Here is a 24456-nt window from a genome sequence, read left to right on the forward strand (position 1 = left end):
ATGATTTAGGCTAATTTTACAGACAACCATATGGTTCAATTTTAGTATTTTGGGTCCTTGTCTGTTCTTTTACCACAATACAGTAACATCCAAGACACAACAGGCTGATCAATTCAACAAACAGTGAGATTAACTTGACAGAGGCGGCCATATTGCAATTTCTGAATGTCCATCTTCTGTAGCACAAGCTCTAAACATGCCTGTTGTGTTGAACTGCATGTACAAGAAACAACAACCAAGCCAGTTGTGCCCTTTGGGGTGCACTTTTCTACAACATAAGCCGCTACTTCCTACAGAGAAAGCCCCTTGAACCCCATCAGAGCAGCCATGTACAAGAAACGACCATATTCTAGTTGAAGTTGCTTGTAGTGCAACATGTAAGAAAATAATGAATGGGTGTTTCTTATGAGGAAGTCTCCAAACCGTCACTTGTTAGTTGTTATAGATTAGGGGTAATCTTTCTTTTGAGTCGAACTGAGTTAATTATTTGGAAGCCAGTGTAGCTACTTTGTGACACCTGCAATGAGACTAGAGTATGCTCAGGTGCTTGTCCATCACCTGCAATGAGACTAAAGTTCTTGGTGAGAAACCTGTAAACATGACATAAGTACAAGAGCCTTGCAAAAATATGGTTGCACGAGTTAGATTATGGTTTGAGAATGTTGTTCTTAATGGATATACCAAACAAACATTATCACATTTTTGAAATTTTAGTGATATTTTAGTCAAATTAACTCACAATTAGCCAATTGTCCTGTACTCAAATTGCAATTTTAGTGATATATTAGTAAAATCAGATTACAATCTAGCGACTTGTCCACATCAACTGCACTCACAAGTAGAGCACCATTTGCCCACTTAGAATGTGTTTCTATTCTATGGGTACTAGTTCTCGATGGTCCAGATTTTTCCTTCTCTTGCTGGAAGAGGAACCCCAAAAGGCATAAACAAAGTCACTAGACCAGACTCTAGAGTCCCATATTATGCATTCAGCTCTATCCCTAAGTGTCCGTCAGATAGCGCCCCCCCTCCCCCTAGTTCTGCTTCCTCTTCTCTTCCTAGTAACACTAGATCTAGATCTAACCAAAAAAAAAAAAAGAAACGTCAAAGCAGCCACGTCGCGTGCAACTGTAGCTCGTACTGTTGCTTCACCTTTTCCTGTGGCAGAGACAGCACAAAAGCTATTGGCATACGTCCCTGCACTGGTAGAAGTTGCAGCAGTTAAATTTCCACGGACATCAACAGTATCGTGAAGGTGCTTTATGAGTAAAAACAAATTTCGGCAAGCACAAATGCATGATTACTGAATTCTTAAGACACATTTCAAGCTGCCAGCCAACAAGAATTAATCACAAAAAGTTGCAGCCAGCCTTTTGTTCAAGTACAAGGAATTGTGGACAGAAATATTGAAACTTATCAAATTATTATTCCCCTAATTATAAGATCAGCATCACATGTGTATCTACAGCAAGCATTTCAATATTTTCTCAAAATAAAAAACAGAGAAACAAATATTAAAACATACTGTAAAGCATATGTGATCTGGCATATTTTCTCTAATCTGCTGTATTCTTCTAATATACGCTTCCAAGGGGCAATTTTTTTTTACAAAATTGTTTTCCATAATTTCCATGATACTATGTATTCTCCTAGCTACATTAGCCAAGGTTGTAATTCTTCTAGTTATCTACCTGATTGTATGTCTATGCATGTACATAATGCTCTGTTTGTTTAATTGCTTGCAAATCTTTATGTTCCTAAATGCGCTAATTATTTAAATATATGATGCACAAATGTTGGTGTTGTAGAGCTTAACTCGATTGATGGTGCTTACATAGAGTCAATATGGGGGTCCCGCTGCTTGAAAGACTCTTCAAGTGAGGGCTTAGTCTTAATTTCTTGTCAGTTTGAGAGAGTTTTCTCACTGCCGAGAGAGGGATTAGTTTTTCTTGCTGATCTTGAAGTGTCGGGAAATAAGGAATAATTTTCAGATTTATGAATTATTATTATTTTTTTCCTATAGTTGTTGGTTGTTTTTCAGTTGTAGTTGTTTTTATCTGACAGTGGGCTGAGTTATGGTCCTTAATTTGTGTTAGTGTTTCAGATTAGGTGATTAGATAGTAGTTCCTTATTTTAAGGAAGAGGGTAGTTCATCTCCTAGACTGTGTATATAGTAAGTCTATTGTGCTGAAAATAAAATCAGTTTTTCTTTACTAAATGCTAACATGGTATCAAAGCCATAGGCATCCAATTTCTGAGCAGCCGATATTTTTTCGTAACCGTGAGGCTAGCAATCTTGTGACTTGAGTGATAAAGTGCAATATGAACAGGGCCATATATGAAGAAGAATTTTTCTTTTTCTGTTTTCTGTTTTTTGCAAGTAAAACTAGAAACCTTACTTGGTAACTATTTATGTTTTTGAAAAAGTGATAGAAATAACAACTAGGCAACAAATGAACCTAGAAAAAGGAAATTTTCGTTACGTACAAAATAATAATGCTGCTTTTTCAAAAGAGTATTGCCCTACCATTGTCATTTTCAATATCTTCCCAGTGGTAATAATACAAATATTATTATAAATGAGACTTTCAATCACAACATCAGCCAAATCAGAAATGAAGTGCAGGAACTCGTCCCCATTTCTTTATACCAGATTTTAAAGCCAACTCTTTGTATTCAATATCAATTTCTTCTAATGTTTAAATATGCTCACTCACAAATCTGCATTAATAAAGAAGTATGTAGAGGACAAAATCCCCTAATTAGTTAGCTAATTTATTTAAAGATAAATATGCAACAAAATCCAATATAAAAGCCCACTGGTGGTAAAGAATCTACTAGACATCTTGAGTAAATATAGAAAAAAAAAAAAAAGATGGATGAAACAAAAGTACCTAATTGGGACAGCCAGGAGACTTTTTACTCCTCTCTTCCCTAGCTCAACGATTATCTCATCAGTATAAGGTTTCAACCATTCCGCCGGACCAACTTTGCTCTATACATGCATTTGAACAGAAATCATACCAAAGGTCAACGTGACAGTCATGTCAGATTCTCAAGGGAAAAGAACTAATAATTAAGTAATTCCATGAAAAAAGGAAAGTGATAAGTGGCATTATGGGGTAAAAACAAAAGCTTAATTATGAATGCTATTTGCTTTACAATAATTGACGCCAATGTTTGCTTAATCTGGAATTTTCCAATCTTCTCATTGAATGAATCAAAATTCCTTATACAATCTATAAAGCAAGAAAACTGTAAGCCAACTAGACAAGATCAAACATTTACAAATAAATGGTGAGCACAATGGCATTTTTCAATTATGTTGCTCCCCCTTCCCCCTTTAGTTTATTGAAAAGAATGTGCCATATGAGATAACCATGCGGTGTAACAGAGGTATGCAAGGCAAGATGCATCTCTGTGGTAGACAAAGCCATTCAGTTGCACGGTCCCTTGTCAATGGAGAAGTGCCTCAGTTAAAGAAGCCAGAGGTTGCAGTCAGTGGCGTGCCAATGCCACACACTAGAGAATGTCAGCATCACACACCAAGGTGAGGTATCAATGCATGCAACAAGCAGTAGAGGTGTGAGCACGGGCTTGGCATAGTGACGCATCGGGAAGCCCCTGAGGCAATCAAACTTGCTAAGCTTGAACTGAAAATAGTTGGTGAAATGTCACACCAAGGCATTTGCACAGGATGGTTATGGCAATAGGCAAGTGTGGGTGGCATGAGACAACTGTGTGCAGACACATGCTAGTGATTAGTAGTGTTCAGTTATGGGAAGTTGTCAAGATATAAATCTTGTGTTGTATTTGTGCATTGTGCGAGAAAAATTGGCCGAGACACAATGAAACCTTAGTACCATTAACAACAATAATAAACACAAGTCATAATCCCATTAAGTGGGACAGTAGCGGTAGGGTGTTGTAACATTCCAAAATTTGAAAAAAAATAATAAATTATAATGTTTTGAGGAAATGGGCAATTAATTATTTTATTTGGGAATATTTATGAAAATAATTAAAGAATGGAATAAATTAAATTAGAGGATTTTTTTTGGAAGTTTTAAGGTATAAGTAGAAATTCTAGAAATAGGATGAGAATTGCTTTAAATTTAATGGAAGGTGATATTTAAGTAAGGGAGCAGCTAGATCAAGTGGTGGACGTGCGCGTGTGCAGGTGGGGGGATGCAAGATCAAGTCATGGCAGGCGCAAGAAGAAACTGGAATTTTTTTCCAGCAGGCTAGACGCCAAACGATACCGTTTTAGGGGAGGCCAGGTGCTGGCCTTGCATGGCCCGGCCGCGCCACGTGGCACGTGCTGGTGCCTCCTCAGCCACTCACCCATTTTGCTGGCAATTTTACATTCATTTTGCTGGCAATTTCACCCATTTCAATTACCAAATTACAGCCACGTAGCTGAGGCAAGATCGAGGCATTAAATGGCTGTAATTCAGTGGGTAAATCCAGTGCCGTACCTGAGATATGGGGGCCCTAAGGCGAAATGTAAAAATGGGCCCCCAAATCATAGACTACATTTAAATTTTATTTTTTTATAATAAAATATTAAAAAAATAAATAAATATTTATACCATATCAACGAATAAAATTAAAAATTTTCTAAATTATCAATTAAAAACTACTCTAAATTGTAAGCAAAAATATCAAATCAAGTTTACATAATCAGTTGTTCCGCCAACATCAATAAAATAGACATAGCTATCCAATAATGCAAATCTCCCAATACATCATAAACGAAAAACGAAATGATTCATGAAGGAGAAACTAACCGTAACTGCTGAAAGTTGATTCGTTGAAGCTAAGCAGTAAGCATATATGCTTCAAAGACTGAATCTGATTATCCGAGACAGCGCGAGCGGAGACAGGAGATTGAATCTGGAGGCTGGAGTGACGGAAAGCATATGAGTGAGGCAACGAGCCACCGATGATCGGCCATGAGAGCGAGCAACGGTCGATCGAGCAGCAATAGGCGAGAAGGTGAGGGCGAGAGCGAGAGGGCGAGCTCGACGAGGGCAAAGGGCGACGATCCGAAGAAGCAAGGAAATGAGAGAGAGGCAAAGAGAGGCGAGAGTGAGGGCGAGGGCGAGCCACCGACAGTGAAGGCGAGCCGACAAAGGTGAGGCGCGAGGACGAGAGCAACGGAGAAGGAGTGATAGAGCGAGAGAGGGCAACGAAAGCGAGAAGGGGAGAAGGGTACAACGAACATGAAGCTTTGCAAGGGGAGGGGCAGCTGGGCCCTTACCAAAATGGGGGTTTCCAATTTATGGGCCCCCAAATAGCCAAATTTTCATGGGCCCTGAGGCAGTTACCTCATGGGCCTCATGAAAGGTCCGGCCCTGGGTAAATCCATGGTTTCCAAGTGAAATTAAGGGGCAAATGAGGCTATAAATAGGAGAAGATGAGAAGCATGCTCGACAGTGAAATTTGCAAAGGAGAAGCAGAAGCTCTTGGGAGAAATCGGCAGTGAGGTAAATATTTAGATTAATTAGTTTATTTTAATTAGTTAATTAGTTAGCTAAATTAAATTAGTAGATAATATTTGGAATTAGTTAAATTAGTAAATTTAATTTGTGATTAGTCAATAAATTACTTAGTCTTATGTATATATATAATTGTGATAAGGGTGTTAAAGGGTGTTTACCAGTTTGTACAACGAAATATGGTTGGTCACCAAGCAGCAAATAAATCAAGGTATGGGTTAATATACTTTGTGTGTAAATTTCTTTTGTAATGGCTTGCATAAGATGTTGAGGAAGTGCCTAGGCATGAGGCAGTGGGTTTCGGACCGTGAGGGTCCTAGGACGGGTACAATGCCCATCACAAGGAGACCCAAAATTACCAAAACTAAGAGCCACCCACAAATCCCTTTCGACTTCGACTGCTCCCCCATTGTCAAAAGTGGCTGAGCTTCGAGATCTAGCTCAGACCCAGCACGAGGTTTTGGTCAATTGGATCTTTCTCTTAATTAGAAACAATTTTTCCTTGAAATGCAACAGGATTAGAAAGCAATGTATCTACTGTATGTGAGTGGAAGATGGGATCTAAGAGTGAGAATTGGGCGTCGTCGACTTTAAGAAGCAGAGGTTGCTTGCTTTCTCTGTAAATAAGTTGCCCGCCGACAAGCTGAAGGGTCACAGAGGAAACCACTAGGGGCCACCTAGAGCCTGAGATAGGTGCGGTGGACGAGCTTGGATGCACATTGCACTTCATATTTAGCTATGATGTCATGTTTATTAATTTACTGCATTGTATATTGCCTTTACTGAGTCTCCGGACTCACTCCCACTAACCCAATAGATGGCTCGGAGTCTAAGAAAGAGAAAGCAGTAGTGGTGGAAAAGTCACCAATTAACAATGATTGCGGGTAATGAGAATGTGGGTTATGTATGTGTTGTTTATGTAAATTATATATGCTTTGTACTTGACTATGGAAGATGGCTGTGATTTAAATAAAATTTGCTTTGGATCAAGTTAAGGTTCCCACTATGAGTAACTCAGTGAGTGTGAACTAAGCTTGACCATTGGAATATTGTATTGGGCATCTTAGTATTTATTTGTTTTATTTGAAATTGGATTTATATTTTAAGGGCCTAGTCAGGTATGAGAGTTGGGTAAATTTCCGCTGCCTATGTACTTGAACCCGAATACTCGACAGTCAGAGACGGCAAAGCCTGGACCCCACCCACGGCGCCCATATTATTTTAACACTTTATGATGACAGGGCATAGCCGTTCTTCGAGATAGACTGGGGTTGTAACCACGGGTTACGGTGGCACCCGATAGTGGGGTCGAGTTGTCACAAGTGTGCAGTGGTTTTAGAAGTGACTTCGGACATGGTTGAGGAAGAAGAAACGAGTTGGCATGTAACGACCCATTTATTTAGGAATTAATGTGAATTTGAGGGCGAGAAATTAATTGAGAAAAATTAAAATTATCAAGTGAATTTTGGTAAATATTCGAAATTATTTGAGGTCATTATGGAATATTTGGGGAAATGGGTAATTAATTATTTTATTTGAAAATATTTTAAAAATTGAAGATAATATCTTCTTTTTTTTTTCATTTCTTTGACGCAATTGCCTTGGAAATTGAAGGAATACTCATGATGACCCTTGGAAATTGAAGAAATAAGCATAATGACCCATGGAAATTGAACCTTTGGAAATTGAATGAATAAGCATAATGACCCTTGAAAATTGAAGGAATAAGCATGATGACCCTTGTAAATTGAACCCTTAGAAATTGAACCCTTGGAAATTGAAGAAATAAGCATGATGATGTTTCTCCAAGCTTTGCAGAGAATAAACTAGGTGAAGTGTAATGAATTGAGTGCAAAAATGAGTATAAATAGAGAACATGGAGGTAAAGGAATGGAAGGAGGAAATGAAGGAAAAGTAGAGGAATTGGACGTGAACTTGAGGAGGAATTTTGGTAGTAAGTGAGAGTGTGATGAAGACGAGAATCAATCATTTAAAGGCAAGTTCTCTTTCTAGTTTTTGCAAGTTCTTCTTCCTCTTTGTTCCATTTAAGAGGCAAGATCTCAGTTTTCTTATTAATATGCAAGTTCCAAGTTTTTATCCCTAATTTGGCAAGTTCAATTCCTTTTTATGCAAGTTCTTTGCCTATCTTACAAGTTCAGTCCCTCTTTCCTCAAGTTATGTTTAAATTACAAGTTCCATACTCTTATTTCTGTTATTGCAAGTTTAAGTTTCTATCTTAGCAAGACACTTTGCAAGTTACTCTTATTTTCTAGTAAATTATTTTATGATTCTCACTTGTACCTATTGAATCTCAAATAGGGTTTTGTATCACCCTATCTTTCCTTGGGAATGATGTTTTATTGTGGACATGCAAGGGTTTGATGTTGTCTTGCATGAATGTTGTCCTATTGTGCATATTGGTTCGTTAATTGCATGTTACTTATATATATATGAGCAGTTACTGCAAATATGCATCTTATGAGAATGCATAAAGCATGTGCATGAAAATGGTTTTTCAAAATGTGTAAAGGCCTCATGATGCGCGCAGCGGACGAGTCCGCAGGATATATCCGCAGAGAAAGTGTTGAGCTCAAAGTTGGACTTCGATCCCATGTTTATAGTTTTAAAAAGTACTACATAAGAGCATGGATGCATGTATCATCATTTTATCATGTGAAAATACCTTAAATGGCATTCATGTCTCTTTTGCTTCTTGATCCCCATGACTCTTATGCTCGCTTTCTTCCAATTATACTTGCTGGGCCTTGTGGCTCATGTTTGTTTGCATCATTCCAGATAAGGGTAAGGCTAAAGTAAAGGGCGAGCCAAGTGAATCAGGATCCATGGGGTAGCAATGTGTGGCTGTCTCAATCAAAGGTCCTTGGGGGTTGTTTTGTGGTGTGTAATGTTAAGTTATGCTTGTTTATGATTTAAGTTGTTCCCCTGAGGGGATATGGTGGGTTTATGACCTTGATGTGGTGTGTAATATTAAGTTACTTTTGTTTATGTGAGCATGTGGACACTATTGTGTTTATCTATGAGTAAGAATGTATGAGTATGGCTTCCGTTGTCAATATCAAAGAGGATGTGTAATGTATTTAATGGGATTTAGCATTTATGTCATCTTGTTGTGGGTCCCTAGTTAGGGGTGCCTACATGACAAGATCTGGGAAGTGGCTGCCGGTGTAAGGGCAGCAGCGACATTGGGAGGCGGTGGCCAGCGACTGATGGCGAATGGCAATCAAGGCACAGAGATCGCGAGCAGTCGGCGGCATCTAGGAACGCAGTGTCTGGGGATGGCGTCGGTGGATCTAAGATCGGCGGCGATTGAGGATGGTCGATGAAGAGGCGCCGACGGTCTAGTGATCGCAGAGGAATGATAGGGCAGCCTAGGATTTTTTCACAGTGTACGACTATGATTTAGTTATGCTCTGATACCAACTTAGAAATTATCACAAACCAAAATGTCTTGATTATTTTTAAATGAATGTGCACAACATCCTCTTTTAAGGAGAAGATTATTAGCAAAAACAAGGAAGGAAATAATTGACAGCATCCTACCATCCTAATTTATATTATTAACTTTCTATATTTAAATAATATTTACATAAAACACTAATCCTAGAATATTTTAGGATCAAGGCCAGATCAGTCTTAATTGAGCATAATTCCAACAAAAACTAATTCTCTAAGAGGAAATTATGTACAGAAACATGTCAAGCCCTAATCCAACTACTTGTATGCTTTCCTAGCTCTTTTTGCCATTGGTGAACTACTTGTATTTGCCACGCAGGTATAGTAAGGTATGGTTATATGTAATACACATAGATGCAAGATGTCGTAAAGTATAATGTGAGTATATGGGGCCATAAACCATAGCATGGTCATTTCTCATGTAATGGGTATGATAATTCTGTCTCGCCTCAATTCCCTCCTGTGCCCCTTTTATTTCAGATATACTTGTTGAGCCTTGCGGCTCACCTTGTTTTTAACATCATTCCAAGTATAGAAGCAGATATTGGGAGTGGGATGGTGTCGCATCGGTCTTAAGAAAAATTGTCAACTACCAAGCAATATTTTTCAAGCAGGTTTCAAATTTTTAAAAGATCTTTGACATGATGAACATCCAAAAAATAAAGAAAAAAATGCTTCTATATTAGTATGCGGATTGTTTGTTAATAAGACATTTAGGCAATTCAAAAATAAAAATGTCAACTACCAAACAATATTTTAAAGTAAATTATTCTTCAACTTTACTTGTGGTTTATTTTGAGAGTTTATGTTTTATTTTTTGCTACATGTTAGGGTTGTCTTTGCGAATTTCCTTGTTTTTTCTATTTGTCTTGGTGTTTTTAAATGAAATTAGTTATTTGGTTGGTGTACATTTGTTGGATTAGTTTGTTTGGTTGTCATATAGTTGTTCGATTAGTTTGTCATATAGTTGTTCAATTAATCTGTTTATTTGTTAGATGGTTGTTCAGTTGGTTATGATATGGTAGTTTGATTTTTCTGTTTTGTGTCCGAGTATTTAATATCGAATGGTTGTCCGGCTGGTTATTGAGTAAAGGATAAGGGTGTGTATGTATTTCAATTATCAAACATGAGCTTGTTCTTCAAATATTTGTTAATGGTTAATGGGTGAGTGCTTAATGCATACCCATCACACTTATCCTTGTTGTATCTGGTACACTCTGTTACACAAGAGTATACGGAGCCAATTAAGGAGGCTATAGAAAGCTGATTGTTGGAGAAGTGCATCCATTTCAATATTGTGTAAATTGAGAACTATTAAAAGTATCTGGTGGTTGGTCATTGAGTGGTTCAAGTTTTGCTCAAATTAGCACCACTTTGTTGTTTTAGTTGGAATCTAAAATTTGTTTTTGATCCATGGGGTAAGTTAAAATTTTTATGGCATTATGTCTTGTGTGTTGTACTGTAGTTCCTCCACTTCCCCTACTGTTTAAGTTGCACACTTTGCTAACTAAATAATCACCATTAAATTCTTAGGTTCGTTTATCATGTTATTGATATTAAAGTTAGCTAACAGAACGATCACCATTACATAGTTATTTCACCACAAATTTCTTACAAGTTCAAAAATTGACTGTGGCGCTAGAACGTGAAGTGCTAAGGTGTTTTTGAAGTGATTGATATATTTTTCCCAGTTTGCATGTTTCCTTGGCTGTGTGCCATTTTTCACATGAGGTTCTATTCACTTCATAGTTTTGTAGGGATTTATTTATTTTTTCATAACTTTATGATGTAAGACTATTTTTAGATACATGATTACTTTTGATCCTAAATTACTGAATGGTGTAAATTTTTGCAAGGTAATGTTTAAGTTAGACCATATGAAAGTTTTTCAACAACATTTTATTAAATAAATATTACATTCTTAAACCTCCTACACGAGATTAATGGTGAACTTAATTAATCGCTAATAATATTGATTATTGAGTGAAGATAGTGTTAATCGTGGGATTAATGTATTCATGTTTTTATGGAGTTTATTGAGTAGAGATAGTGTTCGAAATTTAGTACTACTATCCTGGAGGATGATGAGTAATATGATTTTCTCTCTTCGCAATTTGTAGGTACTTAAAGATACAAGTCGAGCAGGGAACACTTGGTGTTGGTTGGGACTATAATACAAGGATTCTAACGACACTTGTAACAATTTTTTGATTTTGATTATAAGGAGAGATTAGGATAATATAAAACCCATAGTTTTTTTTTTTTTTCTTCTCATTTTTATGATTGTGGACGTATGGAAGTTCTTAAGATGATTGTGGACGTATGGAAGTTCAATAACAAGAAAGTGGAGGAGGTTCATGAAGAAGAGAAATATTTTATGATAAATACATCTTTTGATGGCTTTCTCACGATTGGAACCCTTGGATCAGAACCGATCGGCACAGAGCCTTCAACACTAACATTTCCCATGCCTTTTGAGAAAATGATCGAGGAACAAACAGACGTAACTGAGAATGATTTGAAGCTTATCAGTGATGAGCTGGAGAAGTTCCTTCAAGCTGAAGCTAAAGAGGTGGGTGATGAATCACCAGAGAGAAGCAGTCATGTTAGCATCATTTCTATCTGTGAAAAGCAAACTGAAGGCATGGACACCAAAGAGTGTGGAGATTCTGCAGTGTGTCCACTGCAGGGATATCTTTTAACTCTGTAATTGAACTGCCTGAAACAAGAACACAGGTAAAGAAAGAAAGGACATCACTGGAGCAGCTGTTTAAGAGGAATAACATAGCACCTGAACATTTCAAAAGTAAATGTGAGAAAGTGGAGAACCACACCAAGGGAATATATGCTAAACGTCTAGTCAGGAAGATGCTAAAAACACTCCATTGCTCTTCAAAAAGTTGCGCCTCCCAAGAGGAAACTCCCCAAGGTAACCTCGTTGTTACTACACATTCTGAGAGCTCATCAAACAGTAGGTTTCACTAGTGTGGTCATTATTTATTAGATAAACATAACATGTCATTCAAGACCTGCAGTCTTGTCAAATTGAAATGTTAAAATGTAGTGCTACTGAATGAAGCTCAGGGACATGCAGCTGCCAAAACCATTTTTACTGAATCAGATGGTACAAACTACTTAATCCATTGCTTCTTTACAAGAAAAAAAACTCCATATTGGAGAGTTTTTTCATTAGTATTTCCCTACTGGTGTCACATCAGAATGGTCCTATCGAAGGCAATTATAATTGGCATGCTATGGGGAATGAGAGGCTCTTGGGCAATAGTGATGTATACCACCATACATGGAAGTGGAAACACCTACAATTCAGTAGAAAAACATTGCCTTTTTATATAATTTTTTCCTAACCAGTAGGAAAACACTGTTACTGCCTTTTTTTTACATCTTATTTGTGAACCTGTGTCATGCAGGTTTTAAGAATGTTACACAAATCCTGAAAGATCAACAGCAGAAGAGTTCACAAAATCACATAATTATTAGATAGAGAAATGTTCCATTAATGGTGGCTGTAACAAGGGAAATCTGACCCTGCAGGGCCAACACAACAGAGCTTTGTTTGTTTAATAAGGAAATCACCAACATCAACCCAACCAATAAGAGGCTCAACAGCAGTGGATTGACACAGAAAAGGGAGCACTGGATCAAAACTGATGCAGACTGTAAGTATAAAAGCACCTCTATGTCATGCTTTATAAACATCTCAATTAAAATCATTCAAGAGCATCTATTGTCAGATACAATAAAAGACAAATAAATATGTGCATAGATTATACTCATTGCAATTTGGGATTGTCTAAATAACGTTAAATCTCTTGCAACACCACTCATACATTTAACCATACAAGATATCTACTAATGTCATTCAGTATGAACAGTCCTAATATGCAGTGTGACTTGCATGCGAGAACACAACTTCCCTTTGCTAGAGATTATTTCTCCCAGAATGCATGAAAACCACTAAAATGATGAGAACGGCTTCAGACTCTTTCTTATGGTTTACATTGTAGACCTGGTGTTAGAGCTGTAGAGCAGCAGAAGGTGAAAGAAGTTGCAATATGGTGCCATGCTTTTCAAGTAAGAAGTGTTCATGTGCCATTTAATCTGTATGCTGGTGACTACTTGGCTATTTTTAAGTGATGGAAGTGGTGATGACATCACGTAAAAAGAGAAGAATAAAAGAGGTGTCCTTCTCTCATGTAATTTTGGGTAGATGATTCTAACAACTCTTGGCGGAATTAAGTGAACAGCGATTCGGTGAGTCCGATGAACTCAACGAAGCAGACAAATCGTAGGAAGCTACATCATAGAAGCCAATGTCTACAATAGAACTGATGACTAGTGGTCGCGATCAGATCTAGAGGTTGCTGATCTATAGTGATGGGAAACGATTTCCGTGAACGGCTGGGAATTTTGGACCACTGATGCAACAAAAGTTATCAAGCTAACTAGGCTGTAATTGAGAGGCGACACACAGTAGGCGATCAGTTATAGACTCCAAATCGAAGACGTAGCGGAAGCATGGTTGGATTCCAATGATCGTTAACCATCGGCGATAGCTGTGTCTTGGCAAATTTAATCAGGTGAGCTTCGTTGTGATTCCGAGAAGCATACAACAAAGCCAGTGGAACATTGGACGATGATTGGGTAATGCGGTTTCGTTGGACGACTAGAGTGGTGATCCGAGGCGATGCAAACCGAGTAGCATTCACAATTGGTGTGGGAGTACGCCGAATGAGGTGATGCGAACAGACAAGAGGTTCACGACTAGAGTGAACAACTGGCGCAGAAGATTCACTAAAGTTTGTGACACGGACAGGCAAGGAAGCTTCTAACTGGTGCTTTGCTAGTGCTGTCATTTGATAGGTTAGCGATTCAAACCCAGATGTGGTGAGACGCAAATTTGGGCGACTTAGTGAATCCGTTGTAGTTGCTATCAAATTACGGATATACTAGGCGAGAGAAAATCTGGGGCCGTCAACTCCTTCTGCTTGATTTAATCGCGTCCAGATTGAGAAGGCTTGAGGCGACTTCATTGGTTCAGTGGTCGGTGATTGGGTAGCAGCTACACCATTGGTCCTGAATTCACTTCTAGCGAGAAGGAACGTCGTGTGAAGACCGACGATGATTGAGTGAGAAGGAGGAATCGATGGGGAGGCGATCGTTGAATCCGCATCGATCGCAGGCAGAGCCATTCCGGCCATCCAGGTGAACTGAAGAAGCGACCACGGAGAAGGTGGTCCTCCAACCATTGGACAGTGGTCGCGGCCAGTCGACGGTGATTGGGTGGGTCGCGACCGTTGCAAATCTGGATTGATAATAGATAGGTTGAGCTGTCGATCTGATTTTGAGGGGTATTGATGGCCGACGTGATTAACTCCACAATCAATTTTGGCAATTCAATGCAGTTGATTCATCAGTCAATAGAGTTCTCGAAAGATTGCAGTAGGGCTGACAATTCTCTGATGATTTAATTGAGCCGTTGCTGCTCGAAGTGGTGATTTATGAAGATTATTTACGAGGGTGAACGATGGCTGTTGTGAAGCAAAGACCTAAGGGAAGTAAACTTAGAGGTTGATTTCGTTTGAGGAGTGGATTCTTCCAATTATCTAGCTCGCTGTTGGTTGGCGCTTGAGGCTATGAGTAAAGGGAACAAGAGGCAAAACAGAAGGATGTACTTAACTCCTGCTCCTTAGTCTTTGCAGTGTTTTGTTGGTGAGAAGTCGACCACGGGGAGCAGTTCATGCATGAGACAAATGGAGTCTCAATGGCAGCAAAAGAAGGCTGCATTTTCAGCTGGAAACAACAAGAAATATGATAAGAGGATCAGTCAAATTGGATAAGGAAACAAAAAGTGTGGTACATGATATGAGCAAGGACTTCAGCCATATATTACGTGAGCAATTGCAAGAGTTTGCAATGATATTAACTAAGTATCATTATAGCTTTCCCGCGGAATTCTTTGATGATTATCGTGGAAATTCTAATCAAGAGGAGTCCCTTAAAATGAGGCAGCCTAAGGAGAGGTTTAGAGATCGGGACTTGTCTAATGTGGTGGAGGAGTTCAACAAAATCAGACAAGTAGGGTCAGTAATAAAGTACCAATTGAGGTTTGAAGAGGTGATGGCTTTGATGCTCAATCATAACCCCTATTTGACAGTCTTATTTTGTTTCAAGTTTCTTAATTGGCTTGAATAAAGAGTTGAGGCCAATGGTGATGATACTTCAGCCCAAGACCCTCAAGCATGTAAATAGTCCCAGGCTGGAAGAATTAACATTGGAAGCACTGAAGAAGAAACAGAGAGATAGAGATGCTGATGGAACAACATGGGATCAGGCAAATCCGATTGAAGGATCTAAACAATTTTATATTGGCTCTATTGAAACTAACCCTAAAGTTGATGAACTTGGACTGGCAGTAAGAAAGAAGCTGGAGGTTGAGAAAAGGCATTCTCTCAATGGGATTTTGCTTCCAAAGCAAGCTGGATTGTCCTTGACTTGGGATAAAATAGGCAACGAGAAGGTGAAGACAGCAACTAGCTGGAGGAGATCTAAGGGATATAGCGGAAGAAGCCAACGGTTTTGCCGAAGGGAACACAACTTCCACTACTGTGTTGTTTTTTACTTCCACTGGAAAATCCAAGTTGCTATCTACTGCATTGAGGGATGAATCAATGGCTGATCATGTCCATAGATTGGAGACCAAGTTTGGTTGGATAATTATTACCGGGAGTGGTTGTATTGGGCTTAAACTCGATAATGTTTTCCCTATGGAAGTTTTGGGGCAACTTAGGCCTGGAATTGATCTTGGAAACCTAAGTGAAGATGAAGAGGCTTAGAAGGAGAAAGACAGAAAAATGAATGAAATAGATTGAGAGAGCTAGTATTGGGTAAGAGCAGTGACCAATTGCTGAAATTCTTTGGGACAAGAACTCTTAGGGGGAATTGTCATAATCCAAGGAACAATTGAAGGGCATCATTGCAATAGGGTTGCAGTTGTTTGTTAGGATATTTTTACAAGTTGTTAGAAGAACATGAGTGTTGTTAAGATGCTATTAGGAATAAGTTCAATGCTAGCTAAGGCCTAAATAAAGGCTACTTGTAAGAGATTGGGGACCATGCTTGAATTGATAATGAATATTCTCATTTATCTCTAAAATTCTCTCTCTCAATCTTCCTCACGTTTCTCTCTTGTTTCTCCTCCCCCCCCTCCCCTTCTCTCAATATCTCTCCCTTAATTCTATATGATATATTTCGCCATTTCTGTCCAAATTCCCCTCTAAACATTATGTTCTTAATCCTAAACCTCTCGAATCCTTCTGATTGCCAATTCCAGCGCTGTTATGAACCCTAGGTTCATGACATTTTTCTACCAAAGACTTATTCTTAACTACCCAAACCATTTTTGGAACTGCCTTGAGCTCATCCATGGGAACCCATACCTTGTAATGCCCCGATAGTATAATAAGGCTATGTTATTACCCTTAGAATTTCTTAACAAGCGGGAAGTTAACTTGGAGAATTATTTTGTTATGTGCAAGGTGGTTTGAAAGATTAGGAAAGTGTTGACAAGCCAAAGAAAAAGAGCAAGCAAAGGGAGTGGAATAGTCAAAGTCAAGCAGAAATGAAGAATGTCAAAATAAAGAGGTGGCTTAAATATAAGGTAAATGCTTATAAAATGTTAATAAATGAAATGCAAATGAGGAAATTTAAGAGGCTAGAAATTTGGAGAATAAAAATTAAACCAAAATGTGAAGAAAGTATAAAAGAGACCAAAGTTGAAAAGAGAGCCATTTTGAGGCGGTGGAGCATTGGGAGAGTTCTTCCAGCACTAGGGTTCTTCTCTTCTTTGGTTCTCTTCTTCTAGTGGCAACTAGGTCAAGGAAGGGTTTCAAGGTAAGAAATTCATCATCTAGCTCATTCTCTAACCTAGAACCCTGTTTTTCCTCTGTTTTGGTGGCTAAAAAGTGATAAAAATCTCTATATATGATAGCCTATAAGTTGTATTGAAGATAAAAAAAAGACTAAGGATTGTCAAAGAGGGAAGCTAAGGCAAGTTCTACTCTTCTCTTCTACCTTTGACCCTTTGGTTTTGGGTGTAAATCCTTTATTGAGAGCTATGTGAAATTGTTTGTAAATCTCTCTCTTCTCTTGCTTAATCTTGTCGGTCTCTCTTGAGTTTCAAAATATGGTTTGTTTCACCCTATAATTCTCAAATGAATGATGTATTTTGTTTAGATTTCGAGCTATGTAAGGTTTGCCTAATTTTGGGAACCATTTTGTTCGTCCGTTTTCATTCTAAGTCTCAGGAGTCGACTTTTGAAAGTGGAAGTCGACTCTGCATGTTAAGCTCTCGGCTGGATTGACTAAAATGATGAAGAAGTCAATTTTTCCTTCCAAAAGTCGACTTTCCAATTTTAAAAGTCTACTTTCTATTTCAGACTGCGCATGCTCTACTGTTTTTGGCATAAATTTTAGTAGAAAAGTTGGATTCGAGATCCGTTTGTTGCGTTGTAAACTAGATTCGATAAGCTTCGATTTGGTACCGAATTTTGATTATTTGGACAAGTTTTGGGTGGTTTATTCTTAGTCCAAAAATATGTCTAGATGTGTTTGAAAATCTTTTCTCTGCTTCATTTCATGGAACATGTTGTCCTTATATTTGTGTATACCCAATGCAATTCAATCATTATTATGTGAGTATAATCGGTTTGTGCATGTCGTTATAAGAGGTTTTATGCATGGGTTTTGTGTGGAGTACGATGTATTTGTTATGCATTGCACAGTTTTGGGAATTACATGTGATACTTAATACGCGCTGCGGACGGGATCCGTTGAGATATCCTTTACGGTGATAAATCGAAAGCTCTCGTGGGCTCTAAATCCAGACTCGTGTCAAGCTCGGGTGGGCCATAAGACCGGACTCGTGTGTGACCTAGATCCCGTATTATGAATTATAGTATAGTGGTATTACGAGAACTTGCATATTATTTTTCATTCATGGACATTGTGGCTTGACTCTGTCTCTTTATGTATGCATGAGTTGGGATGTTGTCATCATTTATGGTTTGATCATGTTACTCTTGTTGTCATTTTAATCTATATTACTTGTCGGGCTTTGTATCTCATTTGTGTTTGCATGATTCCAGGTAAAGGCAAGATTACAGTTGATGGTGAGCCTAGCAATGTGGGATCCAGTGTCTAAACGTGTACAAAGCTATCACAGAAAAAAGATCTTCGGGAGTTTTGTCATGATGCCTGGTTCTATGGATGTATAACCTTGATAGACCTTGTTTTATCTTTTTTTGTAAAGCTTCAGGTATATGGCCCGTTTTATATGACAATACGATGTCCAATTTTGTGTATATAGTCTTACTATAATTATTAACTATTGTGATGTGTTCTCTTGTAACTCAAGCAAGTATCATATCTTCTTGACACTTCTCTCTTAGAAACCCCGGCCGAGACAGCAAGGGAGAAGTGTCAAGAATAGATGATATCTGCTGGAGTTACAAGAGAACACATCATAATAGTTAGTAATTACAGCAAGACTATATACACAAAACTACAACTCATATCGTCACATACAACGACCCATATACCTGAAGCTTTACAAAATAAGATAAAACAAAGGTCATAAAGGTTATACATCCAGAGACAGACACCATGAAAAAACTCTCGAAGATCTTTTATCTGGGACAACTCCATACACGTCTAAACACTGGACCCTAGATTTTAGGCTTACCATCAACCGCAATCCTACCCTTACTTGGAATGATGTAAACACAGGTGAGCTACAAAGCCCAGCAAATAATATAGAATAAAATGATAGCAAGAGTAGCAGGGTTCAACCATAAATGATGACAACATCCCTACTCATGCATACATAAAAAGGTGGAGTTAAGCCACAATGTCCATAAATAAAAAATAAGATACAAATTCCTATAATACCACTATAGCATAGTCATAATACGAGATCTAGGTCCCAAACGAGTCCAACTTTATAGCCCACTCGAGCTTTCGATTTATAACCATAGGGGATATCCCAGCGGATCTCGTTCGCAGCGTGCATTAAGTATATCAGATCTAATTTCCAAAATTGTGTCATATATAACAAATACATCGTACACACAAAACCCACGGATAAGACCTCTTGTAACGACATACACAAGCTAATTATACTCACATAATCATGATTGAAATGCATGGGGTATACACGAGAATAAGGACAACATGTTTCATGAAGGAAATAAAAGATTTTCAAGCACATCTAAACATATTTTGGGACTAAGAAGAAACCACCCAAAACTTGGCCAAATAATCCAAATTTGGTACCAAATCGAAGTTTATCGAGTCTATTTTACAACGTAGCAAACGGATATCGAATCCAATTTTTTCACTAAAAGTTATGCCCAAAATAGTAGAGCATGCAAAGTCTCAAAACAGAAAGTTGACTTTTAAAATTGAGAAGTCAACTTTTGGAATTGGAAAGTCGACTTTTGGAAGGAAAAATCAACTTCTTTATCACTTTAGTCGATCCAGCCGAGAGCTTAACATACAGAGTCGACTCTTGAGACCCAGAATGAAAACGAACATACAGAATGTTTCCTAAAATCAACCAAAACTTACATAGCTCAAAATCTAACCAAAATACATAATTCCTTTGAGGATTATAGGGTGAAACAAACCCTATTTCAACATTGAAGAGAGACCAACAAGATCAAACAAGAGAAGAGAGAGATTTACAAACAATTCCACATAACTCCCAATAAAGGCTTTTCTTGAAAAACTTCTGAGTTTACACGCAAAACCAGAGGATCAAAGGAAAAAGAGAGGAATAGAACTTGCCTTAGTTTTCCTTTTTGACAATACTTAGTCTTTCTTTACCTTCAACACCACTTGTAGGCAGCTATACATAGAGATTTTCATCTCTTTTTAGCCACCAAAAATAGGGTTCTAGGCTAGAGAACGAGCTAGATGATAAATTTCTTATATTGAAACTATTCCTTGAACTCTCTAACTGCCACTAGAAGAAGAGAAACGAAGAGGAGAAGAATCCTAATGCTGGAAGAACTCTCTCGAAGCTCCACCGCCTCAAAATGCCTCCCTCTCCAACTTTGGTCCCTTTTATATATTTTTCACATTTTGGTTTAATTTTTATTCCCCAAATTTCCAGGCCCCTTCAAGCCTTTTTAATTTCCTCATTTGTATTTCATTTATTTACATTTCATAGGCATTTACCTTATATTTAAGCCATTTCACTATTTTGACCTGCTTCATTCATACTTTGACTTTGACTATTACACTACCTTTGCTTGCTCTTTCTCTTTGGCTTGTTAACACTTCCTTAATCTTTCAAGCCACCTCGCGCATAACAAAATAATTCTCCAAATTAATTTCTCACATTTTAAGAAATTTCCTGGTCGGGGTTATTCTAAAGGGAATATTCTACTTCAAAAAACTTGAGACAATATGGCTGGCACCTTGCATTAAATCCAACCCCTACCTATTTCCATATGCTAAAAAGCTTTCATTTTCTACAAATAGTACACATAGTTTGTTGTTTCATCTTCCACGAATCACAATATCCATTCATATATGGATGAGAAAGGGTCATGTTTCCATGTTGTATGGGTTGACTTCACAATATCAACTATGTGATGGAACACAACCATATCAATTATCTTCATTCACTACCATGTCATCAATTGACATTATGAACACCAACAACCCTAACTTACTTAGGATAAGGTGTAGTTAATGATAATAATGAATTTTATTGTTGACTACCTGAATTTGATCAGCACTAGCTTTAGCTAATATTAATTTCAGAGAACCCATCTTTACATCAACCTAAAGAGTTGGTCACAAATACTTAATTAAACCATCAAATTCCTTAGATATTGACCTGATTCAAATTGAGACATATCAATGCTTCAAGCTTTGAAGCCTTCGTAGTTTTTGCAACACCATAATGAAGGAAACCAATTACAAGATAGTATCTCTTATAAGAAAAATAAAACTAATTAAATTAATAAAAAAGATACATTAGACCATCAACAATAATACCCTATCAGAATATGGTCCAAGAAACAAATGTACAATGGAGTGCATGATATTAACTATCTAGTAACCTTTATTTCGTATAGTTTCCTTGGGTTCTAAAAGCATAAGATGATTTAAAGTAATCAAAAAACTTCATAACCTCCAAGAATCAGTTTAATAATGAAATTATCCTCCCTCACGACAAGATCTAGTAAATATGTCCCGACACATTGTAATAGAAGTGTTAATCATAATGATACTAACAAAAATCCATCAATATTCAATAAAATAGAAAATTAGAAGTGATCGCTGAGTTCAGCTACAAGTTCTAATGAACCTCATGTGGAAGCATGATTTACAATTGAATGTTCATGACATAGCTAATCATCACTAAGATGATTTAGAGTGTCAAAAAACCTTCATAACCTCCAAGCATCAGCAATCAATTCCTCTCACTAAGACCAGGATCTAGGACATATGTCTCCAAGGCATGCGATCCAAGTGTTAGTAATAATAGTAGTGATGATGGCGATAGAACACCTATGAACAGATTACATATTAGAAGTGATTGCCAAGTTCATATAGGTTCCCTAATGAACCACGTGTGGCAAGCATGATTAACTATTGAATGATCATGGTCTAGATAATAATCCAACACTACAAGAATTGACTTTTAGTGGCGGCCACTAAAAGCATAAAAACTCGTCACTAAAAGTTTTAGTAGCCGCCGAATTGATCGCCACAAGCTGTCACTAAAAATTTTGTCACAAATAGTATTAGTGGCGATTATTGGCTGGCCGTTACTAAAAATACCCTTTTCGTGGCGAATGAATGTGACAATCACAAAAATTTTTTTAGTAACAACCACAGTCGTCCGCCACTAATGTCATTTTTTGTGACAGTCATGGCCGTCACAAGTAATGACTCTTCAGTGATGGCCACCGTTGTCACAAGTAATGAATTTTTTGTAACAGCTTTGCTGGTTATCACAAATGATAAGATTTTAGTGAGAGTTTAGGCCACCACAAAATGAACATTTTTTAGTGACCACATTATATTGGTTGCCACAAAAAGTGTTTGACAGATACTTTGTCATGACTTCCATAAAAGAAGACATTTTTAGTGACCACTTTTTTTTGGTCGCCACAAAAAGTGATTTTTATAAAATTTTCCCACAACCCACTGCTTGTTTTTCTATATTTTAAACCCTATTAATTTAATATATTGAAACCAAAATAAACACCATTCTAATCATCAAAAACATTAAAAAACAACTCTAGTCAATTAATAATTGACTGGCAATTTACATTTGCATTGTCATAAAAAAAAGACATCTATCAATTTACATTCACATTGTCATCAAAAAAAGACATCTAGCACTTCACATAAAAAAAAGACATCAAACAATTAAGTCTAATCAATTGTTATTTCTAATCCTTCCTGCTCTTAACATCTTCCATAAAAGCTTCAAAAATTGATTGTCTTTCTTTGACTTGGTCCAATTCTGTCGACAACACTTCATTTTTCTCTTTCAAAAGTTGCATTTCATTTTTCAAACCATTATTATGTTGTCGCATTTGTTCTAGTTCTGTAATGAGCTCACGACGAGATGGAATCTTTCCAAGGACAGAAGAAGGAGTTGGTCTGAATCCATACCTAAGAACACATCCATGTCTTTCTCTTCCCATTACTTTAGAGAAAATTTTATTTTCATTAATAGTTTGAGAAGGTTCTTCCTCAGCTCTTTGGGTTACTAAAGATTAAATTTTCTCTTTAAATTTGATAATAAATAAAATAGATATGTTGTAACATAATACTAAAATATATATCACAATAACAACATAAACTGCTTAAAATAAAATTTACCACTTTTTCTTTTGACGTAAAATCAACCATTGACCCGTCTTTTTTCTCGTGTGTCACCTTGAACATTTCCCATGTAGACGGTTCGTGTCCTAATATTTCAGCCTGTATTAAATAGACAAGTTAATCAACAAAAAAAAATATTAATGAGAAAGATGTATAAATAACTTAAATTATACCTGTTCAGCTCTAACTCAAGCAAAACTTCTAGTGCCTGTAGTTTTAGTCATTGTTTGCTTTGACCGATTAAACTTATTACGAGCACAAGAAACCTATATGTAAGACCAAATACAACAATCATGTTTTAAATAATTAAAATGACTTGTGCATAAAAAAAGTAAAGGGTATAGAATACCTTAAACTCATGTGAGCTCAACCAAGTGACAAATTGTCTCCATTGTCCTTGGTTGACTGTTGTTGGAGCAAACTTAATTCGATCATCATCATTGTTATATACATAGTCAGCCTTCAACCTATATCTATAATTTGCAAAAGCCCTTCCCATCTTTCTAAAGATCTAATTTTTTCTTACTTCGTTTTCTTCAAATTCAAATTTCTCCTACACAAGTTAAAAGAAAAAGTTGTTTGAAACGTTATAAGTTATGAAGAACGATTTAATACAATATCATATAAGAATAATATAGAATAATTATTAATCTTACCAGTACATATGAATACATTTTATTCTTATTGTCTTGTGGAACATCTTCCCAATGCTTGCAAGAAATTGGTGCATCTTCACATACTTTAACAATCTTGCCAATATGACTTGCAAACACATTAGCATTTGATCTAATGGCTTGACCATAATTATTGAATTCCAATGGCAATTTTTGACCAGGAGCCAAAGATGTTAGTATTTTATTCTTTGTTTTCTCTCGACCTCTTTTTCTTGCATTAGATAATGATGATCCTATACAATAAAATACAAATATTGGTCACAAAGTCTGTCATCTAATTGCATCCAACTCCTATCCGTCACACTAATTAAAAATAAATATAAAAAAATTATTCCTATTAAAAAAACTAATAAAGGAAACTACAAAAACTGTAAGGTACAAGTTTAACGTAAAATTTATAAAAGTTGTTAAACATCCATTAGACAGTCTAAACATAAAGGAAAAATAAACATATAAATTAGGGTGATCTCCCACCACCCAGAGGGAGTGATAAAATTCCCATCACTCACGGGGTATGTACATACACAATGTTAATGTACATATATATATATATATATTCACTAATATTCCATACCAATAAATTAGGATGATCTCCCACCACCCGGAGGGAGTGATAAAAGCCCCATCACTCACGGGGTATGTACATACACAATGTTAATGTACATATATATATTCACTAATATTCTATACCTATAAATTAGGGTGATCTCCCACCACCCGGAGGGAGTGATAAAATCCCCATCACTCACGGGGTATGTACATACACAATGTCAATGTACATATATATATATATATTTACTAATATTCCATACCTATAAATTAGGGTGATCTCCCACCACCCGGAGGGAGTGATAAAATCCCCATCACTCACAGGATAT

General features: G+C 37.1%; 1 long non-coding RNA gene across 1 annotated transcript; it reads right to left on the minus strand.

The window, feature by feature from the left end:
* Window positions 1–760: 760 nt before the first annotated feature.
* On the minus strand, window positions 761–24456 carry LOC127809917 (uncharacterized). The gene is made up of 6 exons (XR_008025307.1): window positions 23561–24456; window positions 23254–23457; window positions 23078–23170; window positions 22902–23003; window positions 2895–2995; window positions 761–1202 (listed from the first exon to the last, which is right to left on the minus strand). It is a non-coding gene; the product is annotated as an uncharacterized LOC127809917 (long non-coding RNA).

The sequence above is a fragment of the Diospyros lotus genome, chromosome 9 (genome assembly GCF_014633365.1).
Source record: "Diospyros lotus cultivar Yz01 chromosome 9, ASM1463336v1, whole genome shotgun sequence".
NCBI classification, from domain to species: Eukaryota; Viridiplantae; Streptophyta; class Magnoliopsida; order Ericales; family Ebenaceae; genus Diospyros; species Diospyros lotus.